This window comes from Choloepus didactylus, chromosome 14 (assembly GCF_015220235.1).
Source record: "Choloepus didactylus isolate mChoDid1 chromosome 14, mChoDid1.pri, whole genome shotgun sequence".
Classification (NCBI taxonomy): domain Eukaryota; kingdom Metazoa; phylum Chordata; class Mammalia; order Pilosa; family Megalonychidae; genus Choloepus; species Choloepus didactylus.
In genome coordinates, this window is record NC_051320.1 from 67,278,169 (window position 1) to 67,294,460 (window position 16,292).

The following is a 16,292-nucleotide window of genomic DNA, read 5'->3' on the forward strand; positions in this document are numbered from 1 at the left end:
AACACAGCCATGTTGGAGGCACAAGGTTAGTCAACATTCAAGATTCTTCATCAAGAGAGAAGAGGAGAATATGGATAGATAAGGACTTTGAAGTAAAGTGTCTAGAGATGATGAAGATAAAAGAAACGTAACTAATTTTGACACCTGCTTTTTTTTTTCTTACAATTATGATTTTGGACATTTTGGTCCATTATAGAGGAAACAAGTCAATAAACAGAATTTAATGACTAGAAGCAGAGAAGACATCAGAAAAAAATACTCTCAAGCATCTACGAGTTTGTGGATTTTATGTGAGTGGCTATATATTAGACAAAAATACATCTTCTCTATTTCTACAGTTAACGATTAGTCTTGAAAAATTCATTTTACAAAAATAATAGAGACTGGTTAAAAAATGATTGTTTGGTATAGGTATACTCAATTCACTTTTGTAGTTTTTCTTCTTCCAAGTGGCTTGATTTTCACTTTCTATTGCTTTACTGTTGCATTTTAGAGCTACATACTTTGGGGCCAAAAATAACATGCTGCTATCTTTCCAGAATTTCCTACACACTAGTAAAGAAGAGTAATGATAATTTGTGCTTGAAAAACACTTGAAAAGAAAAAAAGAATGTTCATACAGTCTATTTTATTTTAAAGGTACTGTGAGAAAAAGGTTGGCATTTTAAGATAGTGAATATGGTAATTTGATTAAAGTATGTACTTTTGGATGCAGTTTTGTAGTTTAGAATGTGAATTGCTCTTTTGGATTATTTTACTGTATTTATATAAGAAAAACACTTTTTTTTCCTCTGTACAGGAGCATATTTTGTCTTACTAAGTAATAATTTCAATAATGCTCAACTGCTAAATATCTTATTCACCTTTGCTAGCTGTTCAGTAACTAGCAGAGTCTTGAACATATTTGGAAATTAAAAATGCTTATTTAAATGAAGCAAAGGCCAAAAAAAGAGTGAAAACCCTTTCAATAATAGTCATTGTCTACATAATACAAAATAACTATGATTTATTGTAAACTTTCTTCATGGAAAATTGACATTTAAGTATTTGTTTTTAAGCATGTTTAAATCATTCCCAGAAAACCCTTTATATCTCTACCCTAAACTTGTAAGTTGACGTTTAGTATGTTTCTTTTGCATCTGATTCTCCAAGAAAAATCCAAGAAAAGGAAATCCTTAAGTGCCACCACCACACACACATACACATTTTTTTTTTCAAATATTGCCATCTGTAGAATCAAGAGAACATCATTTTACCTTGGTATTTCATACCTAACACTGCCCTTAAACTGAGCTGCTGATCTAGTTGGTTTAGATTCACCACTCTAAATGCACTATTCATGCATACATTTAACTATTAATTTTAATTAGTTTTTGTATGGAGAATACACTGTTAAAACATATGTATGTGATATATATATTTATAGCCAAATGCATATTTAACCAGAAAGATTTCTTTTCACCCACCTTAACTAATTGCAAGTATTATGTTTGGTGCTATTTTAGTTAAGCTTGTCAATTAAATAATTACTTGTAATTAGATTTAATAGCCAAATTAAACATATTTCTATTTTTTTTTATTACAACAATTTTCCTGGAGATGAAAAACATGAACAAGAAAAGTTATTATCCTAGAATAGCTCAAATATAAGGCAATAATCACAACCTCACATTCAATCTCACTGGACTTCTTTTATTTTGAATTCAATTGCATTTTGTAATATTAGCTGAATTCCTTGGTTCAATATACAGCTACCACTACATCTGCTTTTTATATACAGAGAATGAACTTTGATTAGTAAATATATTTAAATCATAACAATCAATGCAAATATTAATATAATTAGCAAATTAATGAATTAATATATAATCTACTTTATATCCTGAGACATAAGGTGGCTTCAAGACTTCATTATATTTCAGTACATGACTAATGTCATTTAAAAACTATTAGTTGAGATTTCTGAATGATTATGGGTTTTAAAATGTTTTGTATGATACCAGATTTAACGAAACCATGCTCTACAATTCATTTCCCAAAGCAATCTAATATATTGTTTTAATTGAGAACTTTGACCTTATTAAAAATAATACTGCTTGTCAAATATGATTATTGATACATCTTTCCAAATATGTTTTACTTTTATATAGTGAAATATGCAGACGGTCTTAATTTATTTATGTCTACTAAAAATCCTCAGAATATCAATATTTTCAATGTTCCTTAATAGTATTTGCATGGGAAAATTCTAGTTCAGAAAACTGAATGTTCAATTTTTGTCTAAAAAACATTTCATTTGGAAAGCATGACATATTGTATACAGTTTAAAATATGTGAATTGTATAACATTTTGTTAACAAATTCCAGATGTAGACTTTTCTATCATATTACCTATTCCTTTATGCTTTAATTTATTGAATATCTTCCATCGCCACCCCTTTTTTCTTTAATCCTGTTAAATAATTCTACTTAGTGACCCTAAACCTCAAATTGAAAGCAGGGCTGATTCAAGATGTTGGGAGGAAATTCTCAATGGATGTCTTCTTTTATTGCATGGCTTCAGCCTTCTGTTTGAATAGTAAAAATGCCTTGAAAGCTAGAGATAGTGTATTTTGGGGGGAGAGATTTGGAGATATTACAGAAATCTAAAGTTAAATCCCTCTGTTTCTCCTCCTCAGACACATCTGCTTACATTCTTCGGTCTTTACCCTAGAGACCTCTTCACTGCTCTCCTGGAGAATATGTGCTTACATTCCAGGACAATGAGTGATCTCTTGCTGAAGTGCAATGCAAAGAAATGTTTCAGCAGCCACATAAAAACTCATAGTCTCTTGTCTTGTGTTGCAATCCCTTGCATGTACAGGTAAACATGTGGCCTTCTTCCTGATGCCCCTGAGCCTTGGGGTGTGGGAAACCACTACAAGGTGGGGGGGATGGGTCTTCCATTGTTCCATTATATACGTATATTACACTGTGGAAGTTCCATTTGTTAGCTTTCAAGTCAGGTAGGCTTGCAGGTGCTTCCCAATTTCTGAAACCACAAGTATTGTGTAAAACTTTTAAACATTGAAAATATATCATATCTCTTTAGAAAGTGAGATTATTAACAAAAATGAAGTTTGAATGAAAAAATCATGCTTAAAGAATTGTATATAAACAATCTATAAAGACATTCATTATAACTTCTTGGATTAATTCCAAGGTTTCCATGAGTTGGCCATAATTTTAATTTTCTAGCCTTCTTTTTAAGTTTTATTCAACATAAACCATATGTTATGATTAGGATAAGCTACTCATTTTCTCTTAAACAAGCCATAAAAAATTTATATTGCTTGATCTTATTTCATTCTGTTCTTTTGGAATTCTGAACTTTCCCGCTCTCTCTTAATTTAAATAACACATATCTTTATTGGTAAAGGATGTCCATGTACCCTGGGAGAGGAGCCCAGTTGCAGACGTAGATGCTCAGGCTATCCTATCCAGCGCCATTACCCATGCAGATAATTTTCCTGTAGAGACCTAATCACTTGGTTACAGTATTGTATTTGATATTCTATAGGCAGCTTCTGAGCTCAGATGGAAGGTTGTCAAGGCAGTTTAGTGCAGATTCCCAGAACAGACTCTAACCACGCTAAAAAAAAAAAAAAAAGAAAGAAAAAGAAAAAGAAAGAAAGAAAAGAAAAAGAAAAAGGAAAAAAGAAGTGTGGTCCCTTAAGTCAAAGCCCACTGATGTCAAATTCTGCTTCCTCTACTTTCTAACCACACAGTTCACAGTTTATTCATCTCTGAAAATGATGACAATAATGGCCTTTATCTCACAGTTTGTTTTTAAGGAAATGAAATGAGGTAATCCAGTCAAACTTCTTAGCATAGACCCTGGCTGACGGTAATAATTATAGAGCTAACCCTGACAAAGTGTTTGTGTCCCAGTACTATTCAAAGTGCTGAACATGTATTAACTCATTTAAATGCTAACTTTTGAAAAAATCACCCTCATTAATATTTTCACAGCTGGATATCACATTTTCTTCTATACTCCCACAGCACTCATTTTCTGAAATGTAGATGGATGCCAATAGATGCACATGCTAAGGTCTCATTTTATATCAATTACCTCAAAGATGTACAAGGTACAGGCTCTAAATTGTCAGTTTTATACTGCACTGAGCTTCTTACAGTGTGGAGTATATGGTGGAGCTCAATTTATATTAGGACAGTTTCCATATTAATTAATTTTCCTTAAGCAAAGCATAATGCATGGCAAACATGATCACATTAATGGCTTAGCCCTAGGCTAACAGACTAATCAACCCGTTAACAGTGGGGAAGTTTAGTTAGCCCATGAAGAATACCTTAGTATGTGGATCACAATTCCTCATTGATACAGGTATATGTTAGCACTGCACAGGAAAATCTTGGTGCCTGTCACACTTCCAGCCCCTATTGGAATCATCCCTGTCCTTTAGAGGAGATATGTCTGACTTCTCATCTATGTGATCTTTAACTTCCTGTAGCCAGTTGATTGGTACATTAATGAACACCTATTCCTCCTAAGCCACAAAAACTGTTAGGTGTCTTCCTCTTTTATTAGTCATATCTAAGCATTCATAAAATACAGTTTATTTTATATTTTATATGTGTCTCAAACCCTGTCTCTTTTTCTTCTCTGCTACAATCCAAATCTAAGCCACTTTTATATTATTTATTTAATTATTAAACAATTATTTATTTAGTATCCATTATGTGTCAGATACTGTGAAGAGGCCAAAGTCCCTGATTATAAATAGCATGCATTCCTATAGGAGAAGGAAGATAATATTCAAGGAAACAATTAAACCTGATACATATATATTGTGCAAAGTTCTCTAAAGGAAATGAACAAAATGTTATAATAGACTAACTAGAGGTGGCAGAGAGCTACATTTGCTCAAAGGATGAAAGAGAAGAATCAGGGAAAATTAATTGCATGCTAAGGTAAAACATGACTGCCAATGAGGATTGGTTTGAAGATGTCAAAGAACAAAAAGGAATCAAGAGTAGATGAAGTAAAATAAGAGTGAGCGAGAGATAGAGTGATGCAAAATGAATTGGAAGTGGCTTGGCAAGCCCTAGGTCTTATAGTAGGGGTTATTCATTTAAAATACCATCCTGGGGCTGGGAAAGAAATTTAAGTGTGTGAAGCTTCCAGGTAGAAGACATAGGTAGTGTTTGGTAATGGCTGTAAACTGGAGAGCCCATGTGCTGCCTAGATTAGGCATTTAAATTCAATGAAAACAAAATACTAAGCGGACTGGAAGAATCAGACCCTCCTACCCACCAAAGAGGGAGAGGAAGAGGAAGGGGGAGGGGAGGGGAGGGGAGGGGAGGAGGAGGGAGGGAGAGGGAAGGGGAGGGGAGGGGAGGGGAGAATGAAACCCAAAAATAGCCATGCAAATCATCCAAATTCTACCCCTGGAACACTGGATTTGCAATCCCTAATGTAAGCCCTCTTACTATTTTATACAGTTTTAATTTACTCTAAAGTCCATATGCTTTTTTTCCTAGGAAGATTTGTGGGATTTATGGGGGTGTATAGGCCCCAAAGCTCTTTTTAAATCACCCCTTGCCTTGGTAAGATAACTGACATTTCAAAGAAAATTATAAACATCCTTTCTGCCCGACAACCAAGCAGATTTCTACCAGGCTAATTAGCGTTTCTAGAGCTAAACCTATTCATTGTTTCACCAGACTCCTAACAGATGTCCCCACATCCATTCTTGCTTTCCTCTAAACTATTAATTCTCTTTATTGCAGCCAGAAAGGTCTCTATATATTGTCATTCATTTCCCCCCTCCAAGAATTATCCTTTTGATGCTTTCCCTTCCCAAACTCTGTGGCTGGCATTGAATATACAGCAGGGAATGAGCTGTCAAAGATCCTTAACCCATGGAATCTGGAGTCAATAGTAGGTAACATGCAATAAACCAAATGACAATACTGCCCATCATAATAAAGCTTGACATTCTGATGACATATGAGCATTTCGCGGCAATTACTTTCTCAGTGCTCTCAGATCACGTAGTGCTAGATACTAAGGGTTTACTTAGATCTGGCATTATCTGTTCCTTTCTGTCTTCTGCTTGCAACCCTCATATTTTTTCCAATTCCTCTCTTACTTTGTAAGTTTTAACCACAGTTGACTTTTTTTAAAAATTTTGAACAGGATGTGATTGCATCCCTCTCCTCCCCATCCCCTGCCCCTCCCAGGCCCACAAACACATAAACAACATACACAGATATTTAGGTATTTGGTACTTAAAATTTACCTGATCCTCCAGGTCTCTACTTAAATGTTTACTTTCCTCTTGTAATCTTTTCTTGGCTCCCCTCAGGATGAAAAAATTCTTCATTTAATAAAACACATTGGAACTTTGCATTTCCTCTTCATAGCACTTACAGGGAGGATTATTTGATACTACACGGCCCGCTTTGGTGTCTGAAGTGTTGTAATTCCAGGTATCTCGCATGATCCCTAGCATATGACAGGATGGTTTAAAATGAATGAAAGAAAATATAATTATTCTGTCTAAAGAGAAATGCAAACGAATACTGTGGTCCAACTAGTTTTTGCTACCAGAAAATTCACTGATGATACATTGACATGGTCAGGTAGTACCAGGAATACAAACTAAAAAGAAATTTTTCAGAATAGAGCCCATGAAGCATTAAGTAGCACAAAAGTGTCCAGGAATGTGAGAGGGAGGGAAAGAGTATAGGAATAGAGAGTTTGAGTAATGCGGAATTCCAAAATGCATGCAGAGAATCATCTGATTCTTGCTCTGGTGTAATTCCATAGCTGTGCTGATTTCGTGATGTTTCATTGGGCTTGTAAAGTATAAACTTCTTTATATGTATTGAATTATATTTCAGTAAAACTGTGTGTGTAGTAGTGAGTGTGAAAAAAAATCAAAGCTGGTTTGCTTTGACAGGATCAAGTAGAGACAGATTCAGAGCAATTCATCCTATCATAAAATAAAAAAAAAACAAAAAACAGGAACAACTAACTATTGCTGAGGAAAGAGAATACCTGTTTGCTATTACTTCTTGGATCCTGAAACATTCCCTGGATACTGATTTATGCCTCATTCTGGAAACCTAGCGCTCTTCCTGGGTTTTCTCTTCGAGAATTTTGGTTACATTATGTTCATGTGTAATATTATAATCTCTAAATTAACATAATGTAATTTGTTGTGGAAATACACACACAATGGAAATAAATAATAACCTTATAATAAATTATCCTTTCTTTATAATTTTGGGATGTGCATGTCTTTCTGACATAAAAAAGTCAAATACTGATAACACCCATCACCATTTATGATGCTTAATTTGGCTGCAATAAGGTGTTCAGTTGTTTGATCAAACACTGGCTTAGGTGTTGCTGTGGGAGACATTTACAGATAGGCTTAGCATCCACAATCAGTTGATTTAAGTAAAGATTCTTCTCAATAATGTGGGTGGGTCAAATCAGTTGGAGACCTTAAATGCAATGAGCTGAGGGTTCAGGGAAGTACGAGGAATTCTGTCTCAAGAATAATAATTAATGTCCTTCCTGAGTTTCCAGCCTAAGGAATTCAGACTCAGGACTTCAATATTATTCTTACTGGAACTTACAGCCTCATGCCTGCTCTAAGAAATTAAGATTTAACAGCTCCCACGATTGTGTGTACCAATTTCTTCTATTAAATTACACACACACATACACATATATATATGTATGCCTATGTCTGTGCCTATATACTTATATAATACTAATATAATATAATACTAAATATTATAATATATAATATATAATACTAAATATATGCATACATAAATATATAATATGATATATATCATTTTTACACACACACACACGAACTGTTGGTTCTATGGAAAACTCTGACTGATACACTATTCATTTTCCCTAATTATATATAGAATTCACAAGTGATCTATGTGGAAAACTGACCATATAAAATATCTTCTTTCTAATCCAAAATATTATTTGCAGAAAATTTTATATCACTCTGTTAAGAAAGGTTAGGACATTTGTTGCTAGAGAAGGATTCAAAGTTCTGTTTGATGGACGCCGGTCACAATTTTATTTAGAATTTTGAAATGTTACTGGAAAGTCTCTTTTTGTATTTTGATGAGAATTAATGGAGTTTAATAGAAGAGGGAAATATTAATTTAAGTGCAGTTAATTTTAGGTAACCTGCAGTGTCTTATAAGATGTTTTCTTAATTACTTTTCTGTAAAATAATAATAAATATGTTCAGAAACCAAAATTGAACAAAGAAAGCTCTGCTTTCACATTTTTTCTGCACGTGGAAATCTCCAGATTTACTCAATACCTTACATACTATTATGTTCTTATGGCTCATTTTTTATATACTTCAGGATAGTAAGTATCTACACATCAGGAAATATGACAAATGTAGATGGTTTTGACTTAAACTTTATTGATTTGAAAATACAAACTCTATAGGAATGATGAGCGTAAGATTAAAGCTGGGACAGAAGAAGCACTCTCTGTCCTGAGGTCAATGTCAATGAAATGTCAATAACTGATATTCTACATGGACTTTTAATATTAATTTCATATTACTTGTTAGCTGTTATTTGGTGGCTATTTTTTTCATGTCACTTCCTAATGAGATTGGAAAAATACAAAAGTTGATTTTCAGTAATGTGGGGAGATTACAAGTATTCAGATCAAATATTTCCCTTTTCTCATTAGCTTTTCAAAGGTACCTTATATCTCATATATGCTTGGTTTAATATCTGTTGTTATAGAATTACTTGTCATGAATGTTCTAATGATTGATGATAGTACAAAAATATAAATTGTTTAACTGTTCTCTTCTTATGTTTCATTTGATTTTAGCAACATTTTTCAAAGATGGAAAAAAGATATCTTAATCAAGTTATGGTTGAAATAGAATGAAAGTCTTAAAGAATAAAGGATAGAGGACCAGATATTCTTTATAAATAATGCATAAGCAGGGATTTGGTGTGGCACTTTGTGGAACCTGCATTAACTTGTTCTATCCACAAGAGAAAGTCATTTCCTCAGAACAAAAAATAGTAAGGTTAGAGTACAGGATGTAAAGGGATTTCCCAAAATAATTCTGTCACTTTCACCAAGCAGTTTATTAATTGGGAATTTTCTATTATAAGTACTACTCTTTTCCCATTTCACAGTCTCTCCTTGGTCAAATTAAAACACTCAAGAAGCAAAGCAGTCAAAGAAACTTTCTGTTAAAAAAGAAAAAAGAAAAAAATATTTTAAAAAACAATTAAAGTAATCACAATATCTAATAGTTAGACAAAATTCTGGGCTTGCAGAGGCTAGAGCTAGACCAAAGCCTGCCAAAAACCTAGAGGCAGGCCACAACCCATACTGACCATTACCCTGGTACTAGACCATAGTTACTAGATCTGATTCTGAGGGAGCAATAAATCATTACATCACTTGGTAGTAAGAAGTATGTAACAAAAGGATGGTGTTATAAACAAGGCTCCAATTTCCAGGCAGAAAATGACCTCAACTTTTCCCCCAATTTTTCAAATAATACTTATATAAAATATGTGGGTGGACACCCAGATGTGCTTTCCATGTCATCCTTCAAGGAAAGTGGAAAGTCTGGTTCTCTGGATATGATGAGTGAAGGCGTTTCCTTCCCTGAGCGCTCCACAACTGGTGACTGATCAGAGCACGTAATGAAGGCTTGGCCATTTCAGTCCAATAAAGCAGAACACTTTGATGTGCAATACTCCTTCCAGCATGTCCCATTGTATTAGCTAAGAGGTTGTTGTGTGTGTGTGTGTGTGTACCTCTGTTCAACTTATTTCATGTCCGATCCTCCTTCCTTCCTCTTCTTTGCACGGGTGTTGATTTTAACAGACATCTTGCACCCAAATCTACCTTGCTTCCAGAGAACTTAACTTCTGACAAACTGCCTAGGCTATTGATCAAAAATATTACTCTTATACAATGTCTTCATTATTCAAATCCATAGCTAGTGTACATAGACATAAAGTAACTATTTTATTAGAGCCATTATGTGTTAGAAAAATCTACTTTTCTTTATGGAACTTGAAAACTGATGTTTTATCTCTCTAACAAAGGGCGTAAGCAACATAAACTGTGCTTTAGAAAAAAAGACAAAGGGAGAATGTAGAATGTCTGAAATCCACAAAACATTCAAGCAGAACTAAAAATCTTTTAACATGGTATATTCAAATTATTTACTCATTATTTCAGGAAAATATCATGTTCCTTTTATATTAGTGATGCTTTTTCTCTTATTTAATATTTAATGAACAAATGGGCTGTATAGATATTTGCCTAAATTTTTCAGTATGAGTGTATTTTTTATGAAAGATATTCTAGCTTCACTAAGACAATGGTTGTAATCATGAATAAGGTAAACAGTTTATAGTCTAAACTCCTTAAATTCTGATGAGTCCAAAAGCCCAAGAGTTGAAGTTGAAATACATAAATGATTTATCAGGTATGACACTGCTAGGTAACAGAAGAGCTGGTATTAGAACCTTAGTCTTTTCTTTCCCAAATACGTCTCCTTGAGCGTATACATTAGTGTCTCTCTACATACAACAGATCATCAACCACAATAGCAATGACAAAAAATGACCAAATCTCCAACCTAGTTACTTTCATGTGTTAGTGTTTAACTGATTTTTAAAATGTCAAGAGATTTAGCCAGATGTAGAGCTGTGAAGAGCAGTCCCAAGCTCTTCTGCATTCATTTTAATTTGGTGGGGTTTTTTCTCTCTTTAGACAAAATTCAATTTCTTTATCTGAGTAGAATTATGATGAGTGGGATTTTAATATAGACAAATAAGTTTAATAAAAACATAATAGGTTAGCTATATTTTTACTTTGGGTTTGTATCTGCTTAATTTTAACCATGTTATATAGTCATACTTTTAGGCTTGGTTATTATTTTATTTAATATTTGTTTTATTGGTAAGAATTCAATAAGTGTCTACTAAGTATTTTGCTGGGTACTTAGACTAAAGTATTGAATATAAAATGGGATTAAATTTGTACAGTTTCACTCTCTGATGTCAAGATAGGAAAGCAAACAAATTATGAAGAAATGTGAGAACTTCTAGATTTGGAATTTAAAGAAAGCACATGGGGAGAACAGCTGAGGAAGGCCCTTAATCAAGCTTTCATAGAGGATGTGATGACAAAGTTGAATTCTTTTATCAAATAGGACTGAGAAGCCCAAAAAGCATTGGAATGAGAAAGAAGGTGGTGTGTAGAAAATGTGAAAATATTGTGGTTGAAGCTCAAAGTGAAAGATTTAGAGGCAGTTATTATATTGGAGATAAAACATCAGCTAAATCATGAGTAGTTTTTATTGACATTATAAAGAGTTGGAGTACATTGGCATGACAGAAACATCACACTAACTTCAGCAATCACCTGGGAGCCTATGCTTGTCCATAAATTCAACTAAGTTCTGAAGTGTTTAATTGAGACATTCAAATTCATATGAGTACCAAGAATTTAACTTATATGTTGCTTACGTGTTTTCTGATCCTACACCAATATTCCTGTCATTAAGACAAATTGTTTTCTTTCTATAAAACCGCATGTATATGCTCTTCATTACCTTATTTCTTAAATTTAATTTGATATTTATGTTAGTCAATGTCTGTTTATATGAAAATTTAATATAACCATTGTGTTGCCCATGAACTCTTCAAAAATTTCCATTTAAAGCATATTTTCATATCAATGTGATTTAGAAAAAAATTGTAAATCTAGGGAAGAATGAGGACATTAGAATGAAAATAGGTAATATGTTTCTGTGTTATCAAAGAATGAACACCAAATTAACTCTCATGACCTAAGAACAAACTTTAGTGAGAATTTATCCCTGTGAAAATTCTCTTGACATTTCCTAAATGAAGATCTGACTTGTAGAGTACTACCTCATTAATGACATGAAATTAAATGTCATCAAATACTGCCACTTGAACATAACCATGACAATATTTATAAAGTAAAAAGGCTCTCTCTTTAATCAAATAATTTTAGTCTGTTCATATCTCTTCAAATTTGAATCAATATAGAACTAGAGATATCAGAAGATAATATCTTGCCTTTGTTAAAAAGTACATTTTTTTACTCTGAACTTGAGCATATGGTTAATAGTCTGCCTACTAAATGTCTCTTGATTTTTTAGAATTAATTCTAAATACATTCTTCTCATGTTTCTGCATTTCTTAAAGCTGTCAGATATAACAGGGAAGCACATTGATGTAATGAACAAATATTATATTTACCATACTTTATCTATGGCAATCCGTTGCACAAAATACTAATTATTTATAGTTGTCTACATTGTAACTGACAACATATTTACTTGTAAGTCTGCCTTGAACAGAAATTACTGGCCCTGCATTGACTGTTTTGCATATCTCTGTCAAAATTATCCAAGAGGTGGTTTTGAAACTCAATGTATGCAGTCAATATTTTAACTATAAACATCAAATTACAATTTTTTTCAGCTAATTATATTTTCTTATAAGCTGTTTACATGAATCAAAAGTGATTCTAAGGACAAAATTTCAATTAGCCTAATCTATATATTTTAAATCTCACACACATATCCTGGCCCTTCTATAGACCCTTTCAGTGGATAGCTTTTCTACCTATAAACCACACTGCCTAGTAGTCACATTTTGTAAATTTCCCAAACCTATTCCGTTCATAATAGACACTGAAGGTGTTCAGGATGGGATAGGGGAGGTAAATGTGGATCATACTCAGCTATGAATAAGACAGAGAGTTCCCCTTGTTTTATGGTTGTTACATACCTGGATCTTTATGCCAGGAAATAAAGGCTGAGGAAAGAATAAAGTGTTGCAACTCACAAAAAAACTTTATTTCTATTAATTGAACTCCAATTATCTTTCAAATAGTGAAAATCCCCCCTAGCTTAAATACATTAGCCAATTAGTTTCAATTCTCTAATATATTTAAGTTTTATAACTATCCAGAATTCCTCACCATTTTCATGGAAAGTGCTAGAATTGAAATAAAGGGTTGCTTTAAAATTGTAACTGAATTTGCCTAAGAAATCTGTCTGTATTTTTATTTTGTCAGTAAATTATCTATGCTTAAGTAGTACAATTTTCTGCCAGGCATATATTCTATTATATATTAATAGGGAAATAAAATAATCAATAATTATATCTATCATCAAACGGCCTCCTCCTCTTAAGTCCTATATTTCAGTTGGAAATAATAAATCCCTGATTTTTTACTTCATCAATCTGTCCTATGGAATCCTTTTTCTTCCCAAACACTCCTCCTTTCCTCCTTCCCCCATCTTTCCCTCATCTGGAAAACTCCAATCTGCTTTTTATCTCTGTGAATTTTCTATTTCTAGCTGTCTCTTATAGGTAATATAATACAACATTTGTCCTTGTGTTCCTGCTTGTTTCACTGAGCATGTTTTCAAGATTCTTCTATGTTGCAGCATGTTTCATAACTCCATTTTTTTTCTCACAGTTGAATAATATTTCATTGTGTGTATATATCACATTTTATTTATCCTTTCATTTGTTGATGGAGAGTTGGGTTGTTTCCAGCTTTTGGCTATTGTGAATAATACTGCTAAACATTGGCTTACAACTATCTGTTGTGACCCTGTTTTCATTCTTTTTGGGTCTATACCTAGAAGTGGGATCACCAGGTTAAATGGTAATACTATATTTAACTTTTTGAGAAACCACCATACTGCTTTCCATAGTGACTGCACCATTTTACATTCCCACCAATGACTACTTTCCATTACTTTCAATTTCCATTTTTTAAAAAATAATACACATACTTGTGGGTGTGAAGTGGTATCTAACTATGGTTTTAGGTTTGCATTTACCTTTTGCTTACCTAAGGCATTAAGCATCTTTGTACGTGTTTATTGGCCGTTTTTATATCTTTGGAGAAATGTCTGTTCAGGTCCTTTGTCCACTTTTAATTGGTGTTTTGTTTTGTTTTGTTTTGTTTTTTTCATTTTTGCCTTGTAAAAATTCTTTAGATATTTTAGATCTGACAGTGATTTGAAACAATTTTCTCTCATTCTGTGGGTTTTTTCCCTTTTTTGATAATTTCCTTCTATGCACAAAAGTTTTTAATTTTGATGAAATTAAATGCATCTTTTTTGTTGCTCATGCTTTTTGTGTCATATCTAAGAATTCACTGCCAAATCCCAGGTCATGAAGATTTGCCCCTATGTTAACTTCCAGGAGTTTTATAGTTTTAGTTCTCATATTTAGGTCCTTGATCCATATTGAGTTGATTTTTGTATATGGTATGAAGTAGGGATTCATTCTTCTGCGTGTGTATATCAATTTTTTCCAACCCTATTTGTTGAAGAGACTATTCTTTTCCCACTACATCTACTGCCTCTCATATTCTTATAGTTGTTTTAAATGTCTAATCTGTTTTAAATTTCTAGTGTAATGTTCGAGAGTTAACCTCCTAGTTAATTCTAGTCCCTTTTTCCAGCTCTTTCATTTTCCCTAGTAGAGGAGTGATTTGTAAAACTTCCTTCTTGGCCATTTTGAATCAGTTTTATCTCTTCATTTCTATTGTTAATATTGTTCTCATCATTATGTCATCTGGATTAGACACCATATGGTCTTCTGCTTATCTTTTGTTTCCCCTTCAAATTATCTTATACTTCTTAGATTTAAGCCCTCTCCCCCAACCTGGTTTTTAACAGTCCAATCTCCTAATCTAAATCCCTTCATCTCCCACCACTACATACCTTCCTCAGCTCCTCTGCAAGTCACTTAGGCACTACTCTACTCCTCTGCACTGATCTCCTACTATGGGCTCTCTTCCTCTTCCCCTTCCCTACTTCTCATTGAGACCATTCACTTTTTTCTCCCATGTGCCTATGCTTATGTGTCTGTTTATCAGCTGTAACCAATATAAACAATTTTTTTTTCTTTGCAAAATATCCCGGTTCCAGGGGAAAAATGCAGAAATACTAAACTTTCCCACCTGGGGAATTAACTGATATTCTCACAAGCATTGAGGGCTACCAATTTAGAAGGCTGAGCTCTTGCACTCCGGGTTTGCCCTTATGATGCTTGTTACTGCAAAGGAGAGGCTAAGCCTACTTACAATTGTGCCTAAGAGTCACTGCAGAGAACCTCTTTCATTGCTCAGATGTGGCCTCTCTTTCTAAGCCAACTCTGCAGGTGAACTCACTGCCCTCCCCGCTACATGGGACTTGACTCCCAGGGATGTAAATCTCCCTGGCAATATGGGGCATGACTCCCAGAGATGAGCCTGGACCCGGCATTATGGGATTGAGAACATCTTGATGAGGGGGGGAAGCGAAATGAAACAAAATAAAGTTTCAGTGGCTGAGAGATTTCAAATGGAGTTGAGAGGTCACTCTGGAGGGTATTCTTATGTGCTATATAGATGTCCCTTTTTAGTTTTTAGTGTATTGGAATAACTAGAAGGAAATACCTGAATCTGTCAAATAACGAAGTAGTCTTGATTCTTGAAGATGATTGCATAACTATGTAGCTTACCCCATGTGACTGTGTGATTGTGAAAACCTTGTGGCTCACACTCCCTTTGTCCAGTGTATGGGTGGATAAGTAGAAAAATGGAGACAAAAATCAAATGAAAATATGGGGGAGTGGGATATTTTAGGTGTTCTTGTTTTTCTTTTTTTTTTTTTTTTTGGAGTAATGAAAATGTTCAACAATTGTGGAGATGAATGCCCAACTATATGATGGTACTGTGAACAATTGATTGTACACTGTGGATGATTGTATGGTATGTGAGTATATCTCAATAAAACTGAATTTAATAAAATCCCAGTTCCAGAAAGGATTATTAATTATTATAATCAACAATTTAAATTTTTATCCCCTTTTCAATATTGCCTGAATAGTCTGATAAAAGTTAGTTCAATTTAACAAAGGATTAAGAATACTGAATATCTACATAATTTTTTTTTTCTTGGTTGCTAGGGTATTAGAATAACTAGAAGAAAAGAATTGCAATGATGGAACTATAACCCATAGCATCCTTTGAAATTTGTTCCATAGCTACTTGTTAAATTGTAATTTGAAAGTTATCACCTTTTTGTTATATGTTATATTTCACAATAAGGAAATAACTGAAACTATGGTACTGTAATTCATAACATTTTTGGGAATTTCCTATACAATTACTTGTTAAATCATACTTTGAAAGA